Source organism: Nymphaea colorata, unplaced genomic scaffold, assembly GCF_008831285.2.
Source record: "Nymphaea colorata isolate Beijing-Zhang1983 unplaced genomic scaffold, ASM883128v2 scaffold0458, whole genome shotgun sequence".
NCBI classification, from domain to species: Eukaryota; Viridiplantae; Streptophyta; class Magnoliopsida; order Nymphaeales; family Nymphaeaceae; genus Nymphaea; species Nymphaea colorata.
The window spans coordinates 4471-29594 of NW_022204964.1; the positions used below are offsets into that span (position 1 = coordinate 4471).

Consider the following 25124-nt stretch of genomic DNA (forward strand, 5'->3'; position numbering starts at 1 on the left):
TGTTCACGTATATCTATATACATATATTAACATATCACATACTATATAAGTATACACATATCACATGTATAATAGATATATGTATTATATTCTACATATATGTATATACCATTATATTATAGTATAATATAGTACATATGTACATACATATATAGTTTCAAATGTTATACATATTATGCATATACATACATATATATGTAATGTGTTTATATATATGTGTGTGTTTGTGTATATATATATATATATATATATATATATATATATATTGATGTAATAAATTAATATGATTACACTAGTATATATCTGTAGTATGTAACTACGTTATATAGTATGCATCTATGTCACATGGGTGCGGGTGCAGCTAGAGCATATATATATATACACATTATATGTTATATATGTAATTTTATTTGTGTATATTTTTAAATTTTTTATCCAGCTTACCTTAATCTCATCAAAATTCAAAGTTTTCAATTAAATAGAGTAAATGTTGGGGGGGGGGGGGAGAGAGTGAGAGAGGAAGGAAAAAAAGAAGAGGAAAAGATAGGAGAAGGAAAACAAGAAAAAAATAAGAGAAAAGAATAACAAATGCTGTTAGGAGTATCCCATTAGGTTTGATCGAGTAGAGTGACGTGCCAGGCCGTACCCGCATCGGTGCGGGTACGCCACCATAGTTTGTGCACCCATGTGACTTACTTTATAACATGTTATATTACTTATGCAATACATAATTTATTATATATGTATATATATGTTACGTAACATATATAATACACACACACACACATCTATATATATGTATATATATACAATGCATTTATGTATATTACATATATGTAATACATGTAATATATTGTGTATATAATGTGTACAAGTTGTATGTATATCATATTATACTATATGACATAAATAGTATATAGTTATATGTATATGTATATATAACTATTATAGTTTTATATATGTATATTACATAAATATTATATATAATTGTATATAATGTATATATGACATCATAAATGTAGTATATTACTATGTAACGTATATGTAAATGTATAATATAAATATAATACATAAAATATATGACGTATATGATATATGTATATTTATAATATCTGTATACATTAACATATAACATGTAGGTAACTATGTGATTTATACATATTATGTATGACATATACTAAGTATTCATGCAGAACAAACATAAATGCTAAACATGATAAGTTTGGTAACTGAGCATTCTTGGTGTCCCTCAAGGCCAGCGCACTCACAGTGACAACACCTGAGTTTGGAAACTGGTCCCAAGCAGGAGTAGCAGAATTACGAACGGGGCTTGGAAGCACATTGGAAAGCCAAAAGCAAGGTGCTTTTGAAGTGTCTTGAGAGCACTATTTAAAGAAAGAAGCCAGCTTCAATTGTGACCAGAACTGTGCTTCCTATTCAGGCAACTGATGCAAGCTTCCTTTTTCATTAAAATCTAGATTCCTAATATAATCAAACCCTATTTTATAAATTTTTGCAGCTTAAAACTTAATTATGTAAAAAGTTTGGAATTTGTTTATAAGTTATATTTTTTTCTGGCTAGTTGTTTCTTAACTTGCTACTTTGGCTCTTGTTTGCTTCGTGATGTACTTTTGGGTCACTTCCAGTTCATTTCTTGGTTCCTACTTCTGAAAATTTGTAGGGGTCTCTCTACTCGCTCCCGATTCCATACTAACCCTGGTCCCAAGAACAGAGGCAAATGTGAATAAGTGCTTGGTGTTTTAACTAACTGGAAATAATTATGCTTTAGATAACTTTTTCCTTATCGTCTTGTTATGATGTTATCTGTTTTTGGGAAACAAGGAAGATTGATAGTGCTAGTCTATGACAAATTTTTGTCTTCTTTTGATAATTGCAGAATGTTGAAATGGATAACTTTGATGACTTTGGCACCAATTTGTATACAGCACCTGAGACTTCCTGCCTGGGCACTGGCTTTGATGAAAACGAGCTAAAATGCATAGATAATGAAGAGACAGATAATGCAGCTCAAAGGTTGATGATTTTAATTGTTAATATGTTCAACAATTAGTTTTTCATTTTCCATTCCTCTAGCACATGCTAATTTAGTGCTTCTATTAGAAATATATGCACATGAATAAGCATTTTATTTTTAAGTTGGTCATAACGAACTGTTTTTTCTTCTGGTGTTATGTTAATTTCCTTTTTTCCCAAACTAATTACTTATTTACTCTCTAGTCTCAGCTTTCAAATGACATCATTCTGGGTGTATCTTGCAAGCTGGACATGTTCATCGATTCATGTAAATTTGAAGTTCATTTCCTTCTTGTCTGCATTCTCCATTATTTTATTGTATATTTCCCACATTAACTTATGACAGTCTTGTTCTTACTTGGCTTTTCTCTTCTCCAACTTGGCTGCCTATTAAGTACATGATGTGCATCGACCGTTCTAGCCATATATTGGTGCTGTTTGTAAGGTTAAATTAATCGGTGGTGATCACAATGCCTCTCTGACATGATAATACTGTGATTTGTTGGTGAGCTAAGAACAAGTTGGCTTTGTTTGATTTAAGTGGTTTTTTTATTATAAATATTGCTACTATTATTGCTATTATCACATCTATTCAGCAATTTGACATGATTTTGAGCCATTCAAGAATGACCCTGGCTGGAACTATACTTTATTTCATGGTACTGAAATCCATGGATCCAAATCAACCCTCTTTGAATCAATATAGATCACATGTCCTTTTTATTTTTAATTATTTTCAATATTCTGAATTTTTTATTTTTTCTCTTTTACCTTTTTATCATAAACAATACAATTTTTAACTTTCTCTGATTCACAGATGATTCCTGTTTTTGTTTCAGCTAATCGTTTGAATCTTTTGCTCTGTTTCTTAATTCTTCTGTCTTCTTTTATGCTATTTTGTTGGACACTTTTCTTGTGTCCTGCTTCAAAATCTTTTCAAAGCCTTTCTTAAGGTGCCAGGGCCTTAAAGCAGGTGAGCTCATTGACGTTTCTTCTGAACAAGTGTGACTTTTGTTGTTTAAATATCTCAAGAGCATTTGATATATGTTTATTGTTGCTATTCCTTTTTCTCTTTTTATCATCTGACAAAATCATGCCCTGAAAGACTGTGCTATGGAAAGGAAAGTGTAGTGCAAGCAGATCTGGGTCTTGTGCCAAAAGATGCAAAGCTTGATAAGTATGCTATCAGCTGTATATTTATGTTTCTTCTTGTTTATCTAGTCACCTCTAGAAAGTCATTTTTCAGCTATCATCTCTGTTATCAAATTTCGGGAATCAGATGCATCAGAGCAGCAAGTTTGTATTATGAGTTCTACATGTGCCACTTGGGAGTACGATGATTGTGAAAACCGGTTTTCCATAATATTTTTTTGTTTTGCTGATTGTGGGTTGTAGATTCTGCATCGGAGAAATTGAAGATAGTGCCATCGACATCGAAAAATCGGTCAAAGAAAAGGATGCCATGTTGAACCAGACGACGGTGGCCAATGTGCAATGGGGGGTCAAGGTGCACAATGCCCCTAGGGAGAGTACCCGGACCAAAAGGCTGAAATTGCCATGCGGCCAGCATTGGAGAGAACTGAACCTTCGGCAGAACTTGAGGGCGGTGACACAGTGGACTCTCTGACACACGCTCAAAGCATAATGTTAGGACAAAGGAGGAGAACTAGACTCACGCCTGGCATTCCGCCACCAGTGGACCCAAGGAATGCCCTCAACCAGTGATTACAACAATTGTCTCCTAAGGAAAGGTGAGTACATTTCAAGCACGGCCAGTGCTTCACGTGCGGAGCCAAATGGGGGCGGCTACATGAGTGTAAGTAGCCAACGACCTGCTAGAAGAAGCTGAACCAGTGGCTCTTCCAGAGCTGCCAAAGGAGAAGAGCAGAGGTGTGATTGTTACCTCTTTCATCGCACAACCAGCCTGTTAAAGTCAAACTGCGGGCAGCCCACACTCTCTATCTCCATTGTGAGGGCAATGCCTGCCAAGAGACCCCACCAACTGCGGTGAATGTAAAAGGATATGTCGACACTGCTGGAGCAGTTTGGATCCTGCTCAAGCCATCTTGAGTCAGCAGGGGGCTCGAATGGGGGTCAACACAGGAGGGCCCTTCGGCGCTGCCTACAGACATTGTGAAAACAGGGTGCAGGGTCGACTGCTCCATGCAAGCCTATTTATTTTTGTTGGATGGGGACCAGGCATTGAACTTGACACTTGGCAGCCCTCGACTAAAGCGACTCAGCAAGGATTCCTCCGACCTCCTTGAAAGAATAAGTAGGATCCTTGAGGAGGGTGGTGAAAGGGTGACCATATATGACTTGGGAACCAACGGCCCCATCATGAATACCTTGAGTTTTGAGAGAACCACCTCATACCAAGGTAAGGGGCAACCAGTGTGAGGTGAACAGGTCCGCCAAGACTGCTGAGCTCGCCAAAGAGGACGACTAGCTTACAGCTTAACAAACACATCAATTCGGGTCAAGTAAGGGGAAGAGAAACAATTTAGATTTCAGCATATGCAGCCACCAAATTCTACCAGATCCACTGGAGTGCATCATGGGCTACAATCTATCACTATTCTATTACTGTATGTTGATGATATCATTCTTATAGGAAATTCACATTCATTTATAATGTCATTCCTCGTCACCATCAGACAAAAATTTGCTATGAATGATCTGGGTGATCTAAATTACTTCTTGGGAATTCATGTTTCAAGGACTTCCAATGGCTTGTTTATGCATCAGTCTAGATATGCTCAAGACATTATTTCTAGAGCACAAATGCAGCAATGTAAAATAGTGAGCGCACCTATTACTGTTGGTTCCAAATCTCTTGAGGAAATTGATTCTTGTTATTCCAATGCTACAGCATATCGATGTCTTGCAGGTGCACTTCAATACTTGACCCTTACACGGCCAGATATCTCCTATATAGTAAAATTTTCATGTCAATTCAGAAATGCATTATACGATATGTTCGAGGCATGTCTCAATAAATCCCAAGATTTGACTGTCCGAGCGTACTATGATGCAGACTGGGCAGGCTGTCCAGATACACGCCGATCGACTTCAGGATACTGCACATTTCTTGGTCCAAATTGTATATCTTGGAGCACTAAGAAACAACCGACTGTTGCTCGCTCGTCCTGTGAAGCTGAATATCGGGCCTTCGCCGGAGCTGCTGCTGAAATTAAATGGTTTACCTCTCCAAAGCTCCAATTCTATTGAGTGACAACATTTCGGCACTACATACCACTATCAAAACAGTCTTTCATTCACGTATGAAACATTTTGGAACTCGATTATCATTTTGTTCATGAACAAGTTGCACTGGGAAATATGAATACTCAATTCGTCACAACCGAAGGTCAGCTTGCATATCCTTTTTCCAAACCATTGTCTCAGCAATGATTCAGCATCTTGGCTTACGTATGCAGCCTTCCCTTCGGTTGAGGGGGGATGATAACGCACCAGCTCACTCCAAAAAATCACGTGCATCCTCAATGGTTCATAACTCCAGGAGATCAGGCGTGGATCAAAACTGCAGGAAATCAGGCGTAACTAATATGGCAGAAAATCAAATCAGCCGGCAATAAATCAGAATTCTAGCAAATTAAGAGCAATAAATATGGAAGCAAAGCCAATCGGACAAGCAACAAAAACGCCTCTTCACAGTGATGAAAGATTTCGGGAGAATGTCAGTTTCTCCTATTCAAAACCACAGGAGAAATTCAAGCTAACAGATTGTACGCCCATGGAAACTGATTCAAATTTGAATCAGACATAACAATGTGTAAATTCTGGGCTAAGGGAACCAGATCATCATGAAATTGATGACTGAGTTGTGGAGTAGGAATTTTTCTTCCAAACCACATTAATTTCTTTTGTTCATCATCTTCATCCTTCTTTCTCTTTTACAGGCTTACAATTAAGTTGATGCCAAAGTACTTGACAATGTTGGAGCGGCAGAATGCAGCATTTTCAAAGATCAGAAAGCAGATTCCTGCGAACTACATAAGGAGTGAAGAAGAGCAATCTTGCTCTCTGTCTCCCTCTTGGGTAACACGTCTATTTTTATTTTTCTTTAGTCAATGTCTTAATTGATGAAGTTTCTTCAAGAATTCGTGTGGCATCTATGGATTTTCCTTGGCATATTTATGAACGCAGGAAAATTGGTCCCATTTCATACCCTCTTGTTGGGTTTTCCTAGGGTAAAAAGGCATGTCCTAGGGAGTTCCATTTGTTTGTCAGGAAATGGAATTAATTCCTGTTGCGACTTGAAGAATTAAGAGTTTTCAGTGGAAAGGTAAGCTACTTAAATGTGTTTGCCAAGTGTAGTTTCCTGAAAGACGATTTCAGTTTTGATATTTGAGTTATTTCTTTTTGTATAAAAAGTTTGTCCATTGTACAGCTTTGCCAAACACTTGAATATTGAGCTGCAACCATGGGAAGATCGTCTTTTATGGTTATGGTATATTAAAGGTAAAGTACTTAGTCATCAGTGTTTAACCACCGATAATATTCTCATGTGCAAATGATTTATTAGCAAGTACCTTATGATGCAAACTGTTTACAAGTGGTTGTTTACAGTTTAAGCGATTGTGCTTTCAACGGCCAAAGACTAAAATATCACCTCTTCTTTTCTCTTTGACTTTCTCCCTCACTTTTCTCTCGGAAAAATCAAATGGTCGCATGCCTACCAATTTCTCTCTTTCTAAATCAGCTTTTTTTCATTTTTTTCCAAGATATCAGGCTATTTTCCATCTTTTTTTTAACGGCCAAAGACTAAAACATCACATTTTTCTCTCTTTGAATTTCTCTGAAACTTTTATCCTGGAAAAATCAAATGGTCAAGTACGTACCAATTTCTCTCTCTCTCTCTCTCTCTCCCTATATATATATATATATATATATATATATATATATATATATATATATATATATATATGTGTGGAAAAAGCAGAGGGGCAAAAAGAGAATGAATCTTGAGTTCTTTTAATATGAAAATTTGATTGTATTCATCTTTCATCTCAGCATCCTCCTTTCTATATCAAAATTAAACAAAGAGAGAAAAAGGATGGTATACCAATAAGAATGCAGTTGGGCCCTCCCTGAAGCAAATCAAAGGAGCACGGAAGCCCTTCGCTCTATCACCAATGGAAACCACAGACGAAAAAGGAGGGCATGGTCCACCAAGTGGCAGGCCTGCCTTTTTCTTTTCCTGTCAATAGCAGTGCCTCCTTCTGGACGAGAGGGAGAGAAGCAGACGAGGAACACATACCTAGGCAGCCTCGCGTCTCTTTGCCTTGCAGCAGCAGCAGCAGAACAGACTCCGTCAGGGGCCTGGTCCGTTGTGAAAAGGATGACAAAATGGGGAGGGCCCTTTCTATCATAATGGAGAAGGGGAGGGCTTTTGCCCACCCTTCCGACAGTGTAGGGAGAGTAAAGTGTATTGTTATGTCGTGGTTTATCACCAAAGTGAGGCCGCAATGGCCTCTCACACTTGCTTAGGAAAAAATATATATAAAGGGCCTTATTATTATATTTGTTATTTCATTGTATTGATCAAGCATGAATGGTCACATATATCTTTTGTCGCTTGCATTGCCTAAGTCTGTTACTTTTTATAGCTCAAGTAATATTCTCATTTTTGATGGATCTAATTCTACTATAGAAAAGAAATTGTGCTGTTGACATTAGGATATATCGATCTATACCTAACACTTCATGTGAATGAGTTTGCCCTTTTAACTAATAAAAAGACAACACATGAGAAAGCAATCTTCGAAAAGTGTGAGCGATCTAATTGCCTTCCCTAGCTGCTTCTGTAGTCTAGAGTTGCTAACTCCTTTGGTGCTCTTAGTCCACTTGATTCTATCATTTCCACCTGCTGAATAAGGTTCTTTCAACATCTCTTACAACATGCATAATGATGGACAGACATTCAACGATTTGATGTCCAAGTTTGTTGAGGAAGAAGTGAGATTGAAGAGTGAGAATGTGCATAGTGCACATGTGGCTTTTCATAAAAGTCAACATAAAATCGGACCAAAGAAGAATGTCATAAAGAAAAAGGCTAAAAAGTCCGCTACATGAACATCTAACCAAAATACTATCAAGCCTCAAAAAGATGTCTCTTCTATGAAGTGCTTCTTTTATAAGAAGAAATGGCATAAAAAGACAAATTGTGAAAAGTATGTGAACTGTTGGCTAGGAATGATAATTTATCATTAATTTCTCATGAATGTAACTTGGTTAATATTCCAGTTAATAACTGGTGGGTTAATTCGAGTGACACTGTGTATATTGCCAATACGATGCAAGGCTAATAATTATCATGTTTTTGTGACATTTAAAATCAATGAAATTAGTTTGAATTATTCTTTAATTCAAGAATTTTAAAAATAAGGTGACAGACCGATACATCCCATGTATTCAAAGGAACACCATCCATGGAAAGCAATTGGATATTTCAACACATGGAGCATAGGTATGGTTACTTGTATCTACCTTTAGCTACCCATTTTTATATGGATTTGGTATTTACTGATGAAGTCAAAGTAACAATGAACCCAATAAATTGCGAGCATTATATTTGGCCTAGAGGGAAGAATAACAGTTATAAAAAATCCTGCTCTGGCCAATACTGACAAAAGCACTAAGCTAAACTTTACCCAATGGCCTATACAGATGTCATTGATAATTTCCATATTGCACTTTCCATCCTTCAACGCTACAGCAAAAGAAGAATGATGACATTCTTACCTCAATAATTTGCAAGGAAGAAAATCCAAACATCTTAAGTCCATCAACACTTCCCAGGAGTTGCAATGGTGGCAGGTTCTGCACTTCGAGGCCTTGTAACTTTTCTATTTCTACATTAAGCCTCTGACACACCAAGTCCCAGCACTTTCTAGGAGAAGCATGCACAAAGACTTCAGTTGGATTGTCCTCAACTGTAACCTGTCATATTACATTCACAAGTACATAAATTTCAAGAACGACCACCAATAGTAATCAAAATAATGTTTACCTAAATAGGGTTATGGCAGTCAAAATATAGGACAACTTGAGAAAGGAAGGAAAATCTTGATGAAAATCAGTGGCCTAATTAATCATACAAATACATTCAGATTCAAGCTTGTCGGGTTCTATCCAAACTTGGTATAATTAATGAAAGGATAAGGTTTACCTAGCAAAATTATTTATACTATGCAGCGATTAAAGTTTGAATCAAGGGCAGTTGGATAAATACTTAGCTTCTACTTGGAATAGTTACTCCCAATTCCAAACTTGAATACTGATTCCACAGCTTGGATGAGTCTGTGAACATGTCAAGCATTGTAACTAAGCAGGTATATGGTTCTCTCATTGTGAACATAGAAAAAGTGGTTCCATAGACAACTCCATTAAAAGTTAAGAAGACAATGTCCACCATTTCCTTAGTGATAAGCCTTAAAAATATGATGCCTTAATTAGTTTAGCAATCAAATAAGTTGCCAGCTTACCTTAACCATGAGCCCAAGCAGTCCAACATCAAATACTTTCAAGGTATAGCTACAAATTTGTGTTGGATCAAGTATATCAAAGAACATGACATGACTCTTATATCCTACAGAAAGTTGGCAACAGTGACCCTTTATCATCAACATATGTTAACTCAAAAAGTGAACCTAGGACATCATAGGTGCACAAGAAAGCGTAAGCATACCTATAGGAAATATGGCTTCCTTACTGCACCATAGCTTTTGAGGAACAATAGAGCCAATTTCTATTGGCACAGGTTCATGCAATGCCTTTTTTCAATATGAAAGGTACAGGTATCCGACGAGGCTGGACACACAACCACAGTTGAATTGGATTTGTTTTCAGATATTATAGTACATGTGCATGAAGTAGTTTCTTCGACATGCACATTATCTGATGATTCACAAGAAGATGGCTTCAAAAGCTGCAGATTGACTCCAAAAAGTTTTTTTGCTTTACGACATGCACCTTCTCGAAGACTGCCATCTATAAGAAGTGAACTGGATTTTGCATTCATTGAAACGTGCTCCCAGCATGGACTATCCTCCAACTGGATTTTGCACCATCGATGGTTTTACGATGCTCTTTCAATTTAATGAATATTTCAGCACTCAAACCTTTTTCCCCTTTAGCATTAGATACAACGCTCTCAGGTGCAGACAAGCATTTTATGCTTAAATAGCTATTGAGGTGTATATCCTCAGACAACGAAAGCTGCTCTTCGTTGACCTTCTATCTATGCCCACTTCTATCGCTCTCTGCATTAGATGAACTGTTGCTTTGCAATTTCTGTTGTTTCTGGTCGTGATCAACATTCTTTTCCTCCTCTCCAGAAATATGTGATCCATCTGGAGTGCTCCTTTTATGCTTTAAAAGCGGTCCTTCCCTACCTAGATCGGGGAAAATTTTGCATGCATTAACCTTAGTTCCTGAACCTACAGAAGTATCATCCTTAATGTGTGAATGCATTCCAAGATTCAACTCTTGATGACCAAAACCAATCTGAAATAACTTATCAGAGTTGGTGGTTGATGGAAATTCTAAAGAATTCATAATGTGTAGTTTGTTGACAAGAAATGAAGCCATGTGGCTATTTTCTACTGAACTTGATTGAAAGGCTCCTGAAGTATCATAACCATTTTCCTCATATTTGCATGCTTCGTTCATGTCAAGGACTTTTGGACTCTTTGCGCTAGAAGTTGATCCTTCCTTTGAAGGTTATTTTAGTGCATTGCATTTCCAGTTTTCCAAGTCTGAAGAAAGGCCATTAGTTGCCACTAAATCAACAAAATGCTCACCCAAGAAGTCCAACTTCAGGTTCTAACTTACCTGCAATCTCTGATTGTGTGGTGGCAAGAGTTCCAAAGCCTGTTTCCCCTGATTTGGTGAAACTACTGCAACTTGTTTCTGGATTCAAACAAGAGGAGTTCTCAGGTGTTGTCATGGATAAACCATCAATGGACAACTTTCCAGTTGCGCAGTCGTACAGAGTGGTCAGATTTCCTTCTAAAGCTTTTACAAGGGTATGCAATTCATCCAAATCATAACGGAAGAGGAAATATCTTTTTCTTGGACCATATTAGCAGAGCAGCTTTGCATGTTCTAAGCATCAGAAGCGGTTCCGTGAACATTCACAACCAATCACTGAGAGATGTGAATCACGAAAACATAAAAAGCATTCTTGATCATCAGTCAAATCAAAGTTTGCATGCATTCTCCTGGCTTCAAAAGGTTTAGGAAGTTTCTCTCTCCTCATTTGCTCCATCTGTACCTATGCCTAAAAGAGTAATAACAAAAAATGTCACAACTTACAATGATGAATGAGTAACTTCAAGTAGCTAAAATATGTAACGCATAAACATATGATTACTTTAACTGCTTTAGTAAGAATTTCATCCTTCCTGCATGCACTTTCCCATCTCAGACTTTCTTTGTTGCATTCCTTGAGTTGCAGCAGCCTCCAAGGAGCCCTAGCTGCTCCGTTAGTGGCACCGAGTAGCAATTTATCTTGTGTTATCGATGTTTTATGACACTGTTCACAGTAAAGTTCCACTGCGCTTTGGCCAAGTGGCAACCACTAATTGGAGCAACATTGACTGCCTTAGTACAGTTGAAACCATAGTTAAATCCTGAATGGTATGCCCTAGGGAAAGTAAGAACAAACTCACCAGCATGCTGAACAGTATGAGAAATGGAGACCCCTTCAGATTTTAAAACTGATGGCAACAGTTGTGTGAACTTTAGCTAAATGAGTTGTTAAAGGTTAGTTGTTAAATCCTGAATGGTATGCACATACTTCACAAAAATAATAAACTTGAAAGCAGATTGAACCACTACAAAATGATTGATACCTCTTGGATTGTGAAGTATGTGCATTATCAAAACCTAAAAATGATAATCAATAGAACCAACTTCAGCTGGATTTATCCAAAAGTATACCAAATAACAAAAAAGTCACAAAATTCTATTGAAAAAAGTACAAACCAGAGCTAATTCTAATCTTTACTTTGACATTAAAAAATGAGAAAAGAAAAACAAATAGGGGTTATCTTCTGTTCAACTTTCTTGTGCACAAAAAATAAATAAAATCATGTAGTGGGAAGAAAATGACAATAAGTTCAAACTTTAGCAAGCCAACCAACTTATTTTGTCTAAAAGCAAAAGGGCCATAAAAATATTTACAATGTCCATCTTGCTACTACTTGTAATAATCTTGTCATTGACATATATAAAAGAAGAATGACTACACCTAAAAAAGTTATCTTAGCAAAATAGACTTGTATCACAATAACAAAGTTTAAACTTTATCTTAGCAAAATATAGTTGTATCATAATAACAATATTTTAACATTTAGAGATGTAACAAATAAATTAAATTTATTAAAGCAAAACATAGGAGTTCACATTACACTATAAAACTTTCCTCAAGTGAAGAATCTTACCATAGAAAGTTTTGCCCGAAGAGGGAGATTCATATAAACTTCTACATTTAATTCTTATTAAAAAAGCAATTCCGATGTCAATTTGGTATATGTTCTAACCTTTAATAGAAATTTACAAGAACCCTAATTCATGTCATCTTAGTTGATGGAGAGAAGGCTTCTGAATAGTCTATGACTCATCATATTATTGATTATTACCCAGGCAAGTTCATTCTAAGATTCATAGGATAAAATGAGATAGCAGTCAAGCATGTCCCATGCTGAGAAGAAAATGATTCATATGATGTAGTTACCAAGCTGCCCATAGGTGTACTAGACCTTTTTTTAACTCAATGGTCTTTTCAGGTCGGCTGTTGACATCTTTACTAGCTTCTTGACTTCCTGTGTTATAGATAATGACCTAAGGGGAATTAAGGTCAGTGGGTTTTATTACAGATGGTTGTTTAGTTCAAGAGTATAAAGACTAAGCATCTCAGATTGTACAATATCTATCATCATAATTCTCAGCTAATGCATCTTCTTTGTAAATAAATACATATTCATTGTCTTCTTTAGGAACATCATCATAAATTTTTCCCTTACCAAGAAAACTATCATTAAGAAACATATAATTTCCTATTCTAGGGATAACAACAAACTATATCTGTTTGATTTAGGTATACCCAAGTAAAACACAATGATTTTCTAAACATCAAATAAAAATGCTCAAAGAGTTTGCATTATGTGCTTGTGTTTTACTTCTACAGGCCCATTTTGATGAGTACAACCACGTGTTTCTTGTGAACAATTTCTTCAATTTTAGGGTAATTTAAAAAAAGACCTAAGATGAATTGTCCTCCAAAATAAGTTATAAAATTTTCAGATTTTTCTCAAACTAAATTTTAAAAAGCTTTGCGCAAATATTTGAAGAAACAAAGAAAGTCATTTCATCTTACAACTTAGTGAAAGAAGAAAGTACTCACATGTTGTCAACATGACCTTATTTAGTGGCATGAATTTTCCACTCAAACTGACGTCGGTAGTCAATACCTTTTCTTGTACTTGTTCAAATTCATGCTTTAACAACAATTGAAAATACCTGTGATATTCCTCAGATTATTAACAAGCAATATTCAAGCTCTTATTTTGCAACCTTAGCCGGGGTTTATATAGGTGAATCCATAGATTGTCATCATTGAGTACAAACAAAAAAATAATAAAATAATGCTTTGAATTCAAAGTTCAAAGAGTCACTTTTTCTTTTCTGAATTTTAGTTCCTTCAAATAATAAAATAATGCTGTTGTCATTTATTGGCTCATTAATAGTTTATATAGCACTCCACATGTTTGGATTTTGGAAGGACTTAAGAATAGTTTCGTAACAAAGTTTTTGCCAACACTTTAGAAGTTTAGATAATCAAGGGTCATTATCAACCAATTAGTAGTCTATATTTTCCCTACATCTGAGCTTATACAACTAAGCAGGAAAAAAAGGTATACCACTTAATATGTGCAGATCAAACCCAATGGACGTTACAAAATTTATGCTAGTTGATTTATAACATCATAACTATGAGCTTCAAACATGTTATAGACAATTTGGAACATACCCTCTATGGCAGTGGTAAATGGGCAGCAAAACTGTTACAAGACAAGATGAAATAGGCCCTCTTCAGCTGCACCAAGGCTTTCATCCGAATTTTCTGCTATGCTCTCATAAAAGAGGTGGATTTTCAGTTTTTGTAGTCCTGTTTCAATGCCTCATTTGATATTTATGTTAATTCCTTCACCAATGAAAAATTAGTAATTTCTTGCTCATGACAAATTTGACCAGGCATCAGCAAAATTAGGCCATAAGTCCTAACTGCAAATGCAAGATAATTAGAATTATATAAAAAAATCTAAGCAATATATGGAGCTAGGAGAAGATAGGAGAATAAAACGTAAAGAAACATACAATTTGAAGTAAATACTAAGTACAATAGGCAGGCCCAAATATAATTAAACAAATAAAAGTATTTAGCAACCAACTTGAGGATAGGTGACCATTGGCATTGAAGGCCCAAGTTTGAGCATCTTAGTAGCAAAAATACAAAGAAATAACATTTGAAAGGAAATAACTCCAGATTTTCATATTATGTAAATGCTATGGATGATCAACTAAGCATAATCCCATGAATTAAATAAAATGGTGATCCAGTTTATACATGTTTTTTTTTTCCCTTTCATTCAGGATCATTATATGAATCTTTGAAGTACTAGTGAAAAATCTTATTTTATTTATATATTCCATTCACTTAATGTCATGAAACAGCCATAATGAAATATGATATGGAAAACTCAGGAAATGAGATAGAAAAATCAATTTCTTCTTTTTAGCTTATCAGACAGAAAATGCAAAAAGGAGTAAAACACATGGGAAAAAGTGTTGTCTGAGTGCGGGTGCAAATGTTCCATTTTCAAAAAAAGACAAAAAAAGTCTCTGCTTGCATGCAAGGAAATATTAGTATATACAACTTTTCATTTGGCCTCACTTCAGGTCTCTCAAAAAGCCTAAGCAGTGATGCTTTTTTTATCCAAACAAAGCCCATAAGTTTGTGCTTCCTCGTACTTAATCATAAGAAAACATGCTTTAGATTAGAAATATGTGAGTTTCTACAATCAGGTCTTCACTTTTCAACAAATCTGACTAGTTTCAGTTTTCAATTCTTAAAGAAACACATAAAAATTTCACTGTAACTAATCTACAATAGTGTCCCACTAAATAGAACATGATAAAAATATCTACTAATTAAATTGAATAAATAACATTTGCCGACACAATTTCTCCCAGTATGTAAAGTGGGGCCTAATCAAAGAAATAGGAACAAAGGCATTTTCCATCTAGGTGTCTAATCCTGCACACACACATATCGATCACCTGTCTCAAGAAAAGAACAGATCTCCATAAAGTATCAGTTTCAGTTTCATAATAGATATCATATGGGATACATCTTAGCAACTAAGAATGAAGAATTAGAAACAACAATGCTGAATAGGCTTTTTAATACTTGTAAATACTAGAAGAGTAAACAAATGATCGTAAACTAAACAATTTGAGTGAATAAATATCAACTTAAAAAAAATTATTTGTCAAATCATTCATATTCATCTGATTGAGTTCCTTTTTCTTCAGGCAGTTCCATTTCTCTAGAAAATTTAGAATTCTTTCATAATTTCAGTGCAACAATCACTCCAACTGCTGTCATAACTCAAAACATCATTAAGCAAGAATTTTCAACTTCGGTGGTCACAATCTACTATCACTACAGACAAGAAGCATGAAAATCAAAAACTTCTCAAAGAAAGGTGCAAGTTCATTCTCAAATGGGATGTATGCTAAACAAGCTTAGGAAAAATAGCAACTACTACTATGCTAAAAAAGCCAGTGATTATTTGTTTGCAAAATGCAATCCAGAGATCTATGTTAAACTTTCAAGTGGTACCTAAATGAAATAGGCATGTTAAAGCTATGCATGAAAATGGTTGGATAAAATAGCTCTGCTAATGTACATATGTACCAATGTACATGTAGTATGTTACAGTAAAAATATATTATATGTACAGGTACACATATATAATATATGTATATATGTTATGTATAGTAATACGTTATATGTATATATTATATGTACGTACATATGAGAACATACAATATGTATATAAAATATATGTATGTTATGTGCATATTATATATGTAATACATTGTACCAATGTACATATATAATGTTACAATAAAATATATTATATGTATAGGCACATATATATAATATATGTATATATGTTATGTATAGTAAAACGTTATATATAGGTATGTACACACACATATATATGTACGTATAGACATATACATTATATATACGTATATAATAGGTATAATTTCAACACATAGGTACCTATACATATATATGTAAATTTGTATATATCCGTTAATACATATGTGTATGTATGTATATAACACATATATGCAAACATATGAACGTACACGTTCATACTATCTATATGTGCATATTAATATTATTTTATACACATATTTATGTATGCACATACATATGTATATGTATACATGTGCATATAATATCCAAATATGTACTTATAATGTATGTACATATAACATATGCATATATATATATACATATATATGTATTTACGTAATACATACATATACATCTAACATATATATGTACATATTTGTATTATATGTGTACATACATATGTACATTATGTATGAATATATAGATATAGTTTACATACATATATTAATATCTATATATAAATATGTACAATGTCTACTACCATATATATGTTATGTATGCATTATACATATTATATATATATTATATTATACATGGGTATACGCATATTACACAACACTATATGTCCATATATATATATATATACATATACATATGTACATAATATATGCACTTGTACGTGTATATATTAGGATATATGTATATATATTATACATATGAATAAATATTTGTATACAGATATATAGCATATATGTATGTATATTATATATATGTATAATGTACAAACTTTATAAATATCTATGTGTATGTGCACTATGCAAAGATTATGTTGTTTGTAGGCCTTGCGTCTTAAAGTTCATAGATCTCAAATCAAATCTCATCCCTTCTAACTTGAGATCAATGATATGTAGACATATATTACATACAGGTATTAACATCTATATATAAATATGTACAACATATAATACCATATATATGTTATGTATGCACTGCACGTATAATATATATTATATTATACATGTGTATACACATATTACACAACACTATATGTACATATATATAGGTACATTATGTATATACATTAGCATATATGTATATATATTATACGTATGTATAAATATTTATATATAGATATATAGCATATATGTATATTTATTATGTATATGTATAATGTACAAACTTTATAAATATATATGTGTATGTGCACTATGCAAAGATTATGTTGTTTGTAGGCCTTGCGTCTTAAAGTTCATAGGTCTCATATCAAATCTCATCCCTTCTAACTTGAGATCAATGGCGTCCGCTCAGAGAGGAGGAAAGTGGGGGAGAAGGAATAGGAGAAAGGGAAGAGACGGAAACACGATCAGAGAAGGGAGCCATGGTCTCCACCAGGCGCAGCTCTTCATCGGCGAAGCTTTCTATGCCATCGCCGGTGCCAAGAAGCAAGCATCTCAAGGTATTCAGATGAAACAAACCTTGCCCACATCTTATTTGTTATTGTTTACGTATTCTTGGGTTTGTTGTCGACTCCAACATCTCATTTATGTATTTTGTGGTTTTCTAAGGGGGTTGTTTTCTTCAGGGCTTGATTTCGGGGAATCAGGCAGAGAACTTGTTTTTCTTTGGGGATTGAATTGGTGGAATCAAGTGGAGAACTCTCATCCAAAAGAGGTGTCGGTCGCACCGAGGGGCGATGTGCCCAACTCAAAGGAATTGGCCTCGTCGTCTTCATGATACCAGCTCCCCTCTAACCTGGCGACCGGTTCTGTGGAAGATCCGGCACCGGCTGAAACCCCAGCTTCCAATCTAGATGCCGCGGTCGACAAACCGGTCATGATGCCACCTCCTTCACCAGGTTTGTATCACGAGTTCTACATGTGCCACTTGGGAGAACGATAATTGTGAAAACCGGCCTTCAGTAATCCTTTGTCCATTTTGCTTATTGTAGGTTATAGATTTTGCATCAGAGAAATTGAATACAGTGGCATCGACATGGAATAATAGTTTGTTGAAAAGGATGCCTAATTTGGAATCATCGACTGTATGGAAAGACTTATATCATAGTATCTGCACGTATTTTCCCCAATCCACTTCGTGATTGCTGATCGAGTACCTTGTTTTGCTGCTTCTTTTGACTTCGGCTTTAGGTCATGTATTGGGAGGTTTTTAGTGCCACAATTTTGTCAGGTTTTAGTATTATGCATCAGGTGGATTGGTTGCATGTAGTTCTGATTTCATCAACTAACATGGATTGGAGGTCTCTTCAGGGACTTCTGTGTTTATAAAGTATGGTGCCTTCATTTCAATTAAGTTGTCATGCTCCTCAAGAACGTTAGTTTTGTATGTTCTTGTTGTGGATAGGAAATTTTGGAAGTCTATGTTTGTTTCAGGCGAAACAGTTTTCTCAGTCCTTAGCTTAATCATTTTTTTCTCTGACCTGGATTCAAGAGTTTTGAGATTCGCCTCGTCGCTTGGTCATGTTTCACAAGGTAGAAGCTAAACTCTAGGGTTATCATTTGTAGTCAATGAATGAATATCAGTTCTCTAAGTGGTGTAGCTTGGTCCAGGCATTTCATAGATATCTCAAACAGGAAACAAGTCAACAAAACATGCAAAGGAAGGGCAGCATACGGTCATGGTAAGGAGTAGGTAGATGACATAAATAAAGTTAAGTCCATGACACCTCCATGTATGACGAGATTGTGTTTGGATGTCTTCTGCTAATGCTTTATTAGTTTGTGGTCAAGAACATATTTTGCAAAGTCCTCATGTAACTAGGGCACAAGACTGATCAACTTTGCTAGATAGTCATACATTTAGAGTCTAACAAAGTCCAATCCCATAGTTGTCATTATCATGCACTTGATGATTTTACAAAATCCACAACATACGATTGGTTTATCACGGGCTTCCTTTGGGAAAAGATAAGAGCTTAATGTAAACCATTTGTAAAACTTTGAATCAGTTGAGGACTCAAACATTTATGGAAAATCGTCACTATCAAACCAACCTTTCGTATAGAAGTCCCTAGGAGAGTTGGTGAAGTTCATTTTTCTACCCAACCAACCTATGCTATTTTGCATTCACCCTCTTCTTTAAAGTAGAATTCCTTCCTCTTGGTGATATACTATTTGATGTTAAGAATTTTTGTAAAAGTGATAATTTTCAGTTTCGCTTAAAAACATTTTAAAAGTGTCTTCTCACACAATGATGTGGCTTTTCTTTATTCTTAGTACCTCCTTCAATAGAAGGATAAAATTTCAAATTTTGGTTGCCAAATAATGGAAGAGGAAAACTGAAAAGATCGTGAATATGAGCAGTACAGAAAGGTCCTGTGAAGTTGAGAAAGTCGACACTAGGAAGTGCTATTGACTCTGGTAATCAAGCATTTGCAAGGATTTAGTCAGAAGGTATCTTGAGAGAGAAGCCAAAATGCTTTGTAAGATCTTGGTAGGTAGCAAAATGAGCATTGAGAGATTGGCTCGGGGCATGTGTAGTCATTCCTCTGGGACAGTAATCAAGAGAACTGGGTACGCATATAGGTGATTTATGTCTATACCATGAAGATAACAACTTATGAACCTTTGGCTTGTCAAAAACCCGCAGGGTGAAGCAGGATGGATATGCGACAAAGCTACACATAACCACCAAAGCGGTGGAGCTTCTTAGTAGCCTTTGGGGTGGTGAGATATTCCCTCAAAGGTGAAGGTCGGCCTAAAAAAAATCAAGAAAAAAAAAAATGAAGGCAAAAGCTGAATGCAATAGAAAGAAAAAAAAAAAAGCAAAAGGTGTTTGCCAAGAGATGAAAGTCATGAAGGCTGAACTCACAGGAATTGAATGTGAAAATCTTTGGTAGATGTGTGGTCCTAGGGTCAATATCTTCTCCTATTTTTTATTACTTAAGATGCTGAGGATGTTTCCTTTATGTTCATATTTTGGAAATTGAAAGGCATCCCTTCAAGAGATTTGACAACATTGACACGAAATGAATCCTAATGCTTGTACAGTAGGTGCTATGTGTAAATGAAGGCCATATTATTTGCACAACACGAGCACTCATGCTTATTAGTAAAATTGATCATTTTTGAACTATTTCAAACTAAAACTTGACATCTCTAGTCATAGGAGGAACTAACCAGTCTCCTTTGGTCTTGAAATATGTTTGTCATTTCATTCCCAATCCCCTTTGGCCTTGAAAGATGTTGGCCATTCCATTACCAAACCATTAGTCCATTCATGGAATAGATGAAACACCTCGAACCTAGTCAACTCATGTTGAGTGTGATGAATTTCATTTCTTTGTCTCAAGAGATGCATATCGTTTGGGATAAGTGATTAAGCCTGGCCCATTATTCCATCTTAGCCGAGTGTCTTCGACATAGCCCAGACTAAGGGTTGAGTCTATCATGGAACACTTCTAATCTCCTTTCAAAAGGACCAATCAATTTTGTAGTCCATTTTGAACTGTGACGTTTTTGAAAGGTTCTATTCATCGAAGTTGCATGGGTTTTGGGTTTTATGTCCTGAGGTCCTTCATGATTTTAGACGATCGTAATGCTCAGTTTCTCTTGTATCACGTTAGTGTTAGATTAGTTGAATAGATCCTTTAGTTAGCTATTGCACATGTCCAGTGGTTAAGGTCATTGGTTTGATTTGTATTCAGTAGGATCCTATTTTGATTTAGTTTGATTGTTTAGTTTTGTTGAGTTGGTCAATTGAATTCTGCTTTAATGGTTTCCTGCATAGTGTCATGTTTAGTTTTACTTTCATTGTGACATGGGTTGTTTAGGTGCTTTATTGTCTTAGGTTCTTCGTTTTCCTTTTTCAATGCCGTCACTTGTGTTGCAGACCGACTATCCTTTGACGCAATGCGGGCCAAATAGGCATGAAAAAGTCAGCCCGTGACAACTTGATTCTTTTTATAAATATAATCTGGTCAAATTCATGGGTGTGTGTCACATTCTGATAGAGTCTTTGAATTGCATATCATAAATTGTTAAGATACAATCATGTGTTTGCTAACATGGAAGCCTACATTCTAAAAATATGCGAATCTATTTTGTTCATATTGTTCATATCCAACTCGGTTATGATACAATCATGTGTTAATCTACATCTTAAAAAGATGCCAAGGTTTGGCTCTAGAGTGATAGAAAAGTTTTGTTTTCTCAGTTATTTCAGCAGGGAGAAGAAACTGAACTACTGGTTGGTTTGAAGAATGGAGGTAATTGTGCTTGAATTATTCTTTGCCTACTGTCATACTCTTTTGACTTTGGTTTTATTCCTCTTCCAATTTTCTGTTTCTTTCTTTTTTTTTCATAATGATTATTGTTATTTTGCACTGCTTATAGGTGAGGCAACTTTGGAGGTTCATACCATAAGTGCCACTGTCCATTTCTCCTTTGATCATAAATTATTAGTGCAGAATCTAGCACTTCAAGCAAAAAAAAAAAAGTGTTCTACAATGATATAACTGAAGTTGTTGAATCTGGTGGATTTCTTAGTGTGCAATTTCTGGTCACTACTATGTATTCTTGTTTTAGGTGGTAAACATGATGGATGGAAAAGTGGATGACTTGAAGCTTCTTTCGATCATATTTAAAGCAAGCTTTCTATAATGGGCATATTGAAGAAAAAAAACCGTAAGTTTACATTATGCAGTTTCTGGATTCATATATGTCCAAAACATTTGTAGGTTATGCAAATAGATGGAGGTCCTTAGTTGCAGCTTCCGTGCTTGTGCTTATAATTTTCTAGCCTTTTTCTTTGTTCTTTTTCTACAAGCAGCTTACTGCTTTGGATATTTGAAGGATATATTTGGTTTAAACAAATCTAAAGCCGAAAGGATTATGCTTGAAGTTTTCTCTGTAGTCTACCTTAGACGGCTGTCAAAAGCATTTTCTCAAGGAGAATTGGAGAGAGCAACTAGCAAAGGAACTTTCCTTCACAGTGAACTCCATTTTGATCCATTTCTTTCATCCGAAGATTCCTCCATGTATTTTTGTAAGGGCATCTTTTGTAATTTTAGAATTGCAGGTCAGCCCAACCCCCATGTTTATATGGGGGCATTCAGAGAAGATGCTGTACATGCATAACATGCATACAGTGAGACGTAAGTATTCTCTTTCCACGTTCAAAATGTATCATGGCTTGGAACCTCAGCGATAATCCATTCTTGCTTTTTCATAATGTTTTTATCTCAATATTGGTCATTGAAATTGTCCTCAAAGCTTACAAGTTTTCTGAATGAAATCTTTTATAGTCTGCAACAATTATTTTGATGACATGTTATTTCAATCAGGACCTCATTAACACAGTCCTCTGTCATATATGTTCAACAGTTTCTATTTTTCATTGTTTAGAGAAAACAAGCAGGTTACTTGCACTGTGCCAGTATCACTAGTTCTTTCCACACCAAATCTGATCTCTTTCTATAAATTTAAATGTGACTGGTTGAGCTTTCACATCAGTGAACTGGTTCTGGCAAGTTCTTTTTTCTTGTACAAGATTACTTAACACTGCCTCACATGAGCATGATCACTGTCCTCACTTGATTTTGCTGTGATAAGATACATCTCTTAAGATCACACAGACTTCTTGGAATGAATTTTAGCTTTTATCCCATGCATCTGATGTGAGTGCTCTGATCGGCACACCTTCATTTGTGTTGAAACCTGGTACTTTTGATCTCCAATATGTATGTTCTGGTTCAGATGGGAGAAACTTGGTAAGTCCTCTATTTGGATATGACTTCTGGTATCAGCCCTGACAAAAGACCATGATTAGTTCATCATGGGGAGCACCAAAATCTTTGACAAAAGGATTCAGTCTCCAACATGTAGAAGATGGTCGTTATGAAGACATCTACATGTATACAGCTGGTCCAATGGTTTACTGAAACAGACTAGACCTTGGTAACTCGGATCTCCTACCTTTGGAGGTCAGTGTGACAGTGTCAAATATCATCGCCCTGAAAAGTGCAACCTATGCTTGATATGATCATCAATTGTATTGGCTATTACTTATGACTAGTTTGATACTGTCCTGCAGATTCTATACAGGTTACATTGGGTCTGCATTATGCAGCAACATGATTAGGTTTTTCCAGACTCCAAGTGGATCATAGAGCCATGAGGTACCATTTGCTGATGTTCACATTACTGTAAGTGTGCATATGTGAGAGTGTACTAGAGAGAGAGGGGGCCTAAATTGCTTGTTTGTCTCTTCTATGTTGAAATATCTGTGACACCTTTCCGAATTGGATTATGCTCGACATGCCTGGGCTTATAACTGATTTCGTTATCTCACTGGATGATCACCTCCTTTACTTCTCAAACTGGCTGCATGGTGATGTTAGGCAATACAACATTGAGGACCCTTCAAAGCCTGTTTTGACTGGACAACTATGGGTTGGTGGACTCATTCAGAAGGGAAGTCAGATAGTTGCAGTATCTAAAGATGGGCTGGAGTCTCAGTTTGATGTTCCTGAAGTAAAGGTGTGTGTTTAAGTCATTGTTGTTTTTACCTTTTCTTGCTTTCCTCAGGGAAACAGACTTAGAGGTGGGCCACAAATGATCCGGTTGAGCTTGGATGGTAAGAGAATGTAGGTGACTAACTCACTCTTTAGCACATGGAATCGGCAATTCTATCCAGAGGTCTTGGAGGAGGGTCACATATGCTGCAGATTGACATGGACACAGAGAAGGGTGGATTGAAGCTGAATCCAAACTTCTTTGTATATTTTGGGATTGAACTTGACGGTCCTATTTAGGGTTGACTTTGTAGTCATTTGAGAATAAATGAGATGAGAATGGAAATAAGATGCATATTCAAACAAGAGTGCCCATTATGTTGAAGTACCACATGGGAATTGCTCAAGAAGCACAACGCCTTGGATTGTTGGATTAATTTGGAGAATTCAAAGAGGTGACATGTCAACATCATAGATAAGTTTTTAAATACAAAAGTAGATGTCTTCGTCGCATGTTCTCCCTCCGTCGCATGTTCTCCCACCTTCACGGATCAAAAACGTTTCCCATTTTTTTTGTTCCACACCATCCTAGAAAGAGGACAAAAAGATGGATTGGGTCGCAGGCCACTTGAGTACAGAGTCAAGAACGGAATGCAGTGAAACTAGCCAATCCATATCAAGGTATAGTGGACAAGGCTCGAGCTGTCTAACCTCACCAAAGCATAGATTGAATCCTCTGTGGTTACTGCAAGTTCTAACTAGAGGAAGGATCAGTGTTTCAGGACCAGGCTAAGAATCACTTATAAAATGGCAGTGGCCCGGAGGGAAGTGGAGAACGGGCAAGTGGCCCAGAGGGCAGTGGAGAATGGGCAAACGACCGAGGGTGAGAGAGAGAGAGAGAAGAGGATTTTGGGGGGAAAAAGGATGCGGAAGATTTACGAGCGAAAAAGAAGCAACACAAAATAGTGCTGGGTGGGTGAGCCTCTGTCTATGTGTGAAATATGTAAGAGGGTGTTACGTGCCTGCATGACGCTCGCTGCAGATGAGATGCCAAGGTGTAATGGGAATCAATGACAGCGATGAGGGAGACAATGGCACTAAACGAGCAAAGGCCAGCCAAAGCACCGGCAGCTGTGGCAGACGCATCAGGATGAGGAAGAGACATACACGAGTTAGACTCTTGAAGAGACATACAAGAGTTAGACTCTTGAAACCATCTGCTTCTCCCCTCTTTTCTCGCTCTGCTGGAAGATTGATCAAGAATTTGCGGTTTTCCTTTTTCTAGTCTTGGCATTGTTACGTGTTTCAGTTTGCCCTACAAATACTCTTCGCGGGCTGAGAGTTTGTTCTGGTTAATTGTTGTTTCTGGTTGGA

At 36.0% G+C, this 25124-nt stretch overlaps 1 pseudogene; it reads left to right on the plus strand.

The window, feature by feature from the left end:
* Positions 1-21497: 21497 nt before the first annotated feature.
* On the plus strand, positions 21498-24050 carry LOC116245024 (selenium-binding protein 1-like; annotated as a pseudogene).
* The last annotated feature ends 1074 nt before the right edge of the window (positions 24051-25124 follow it).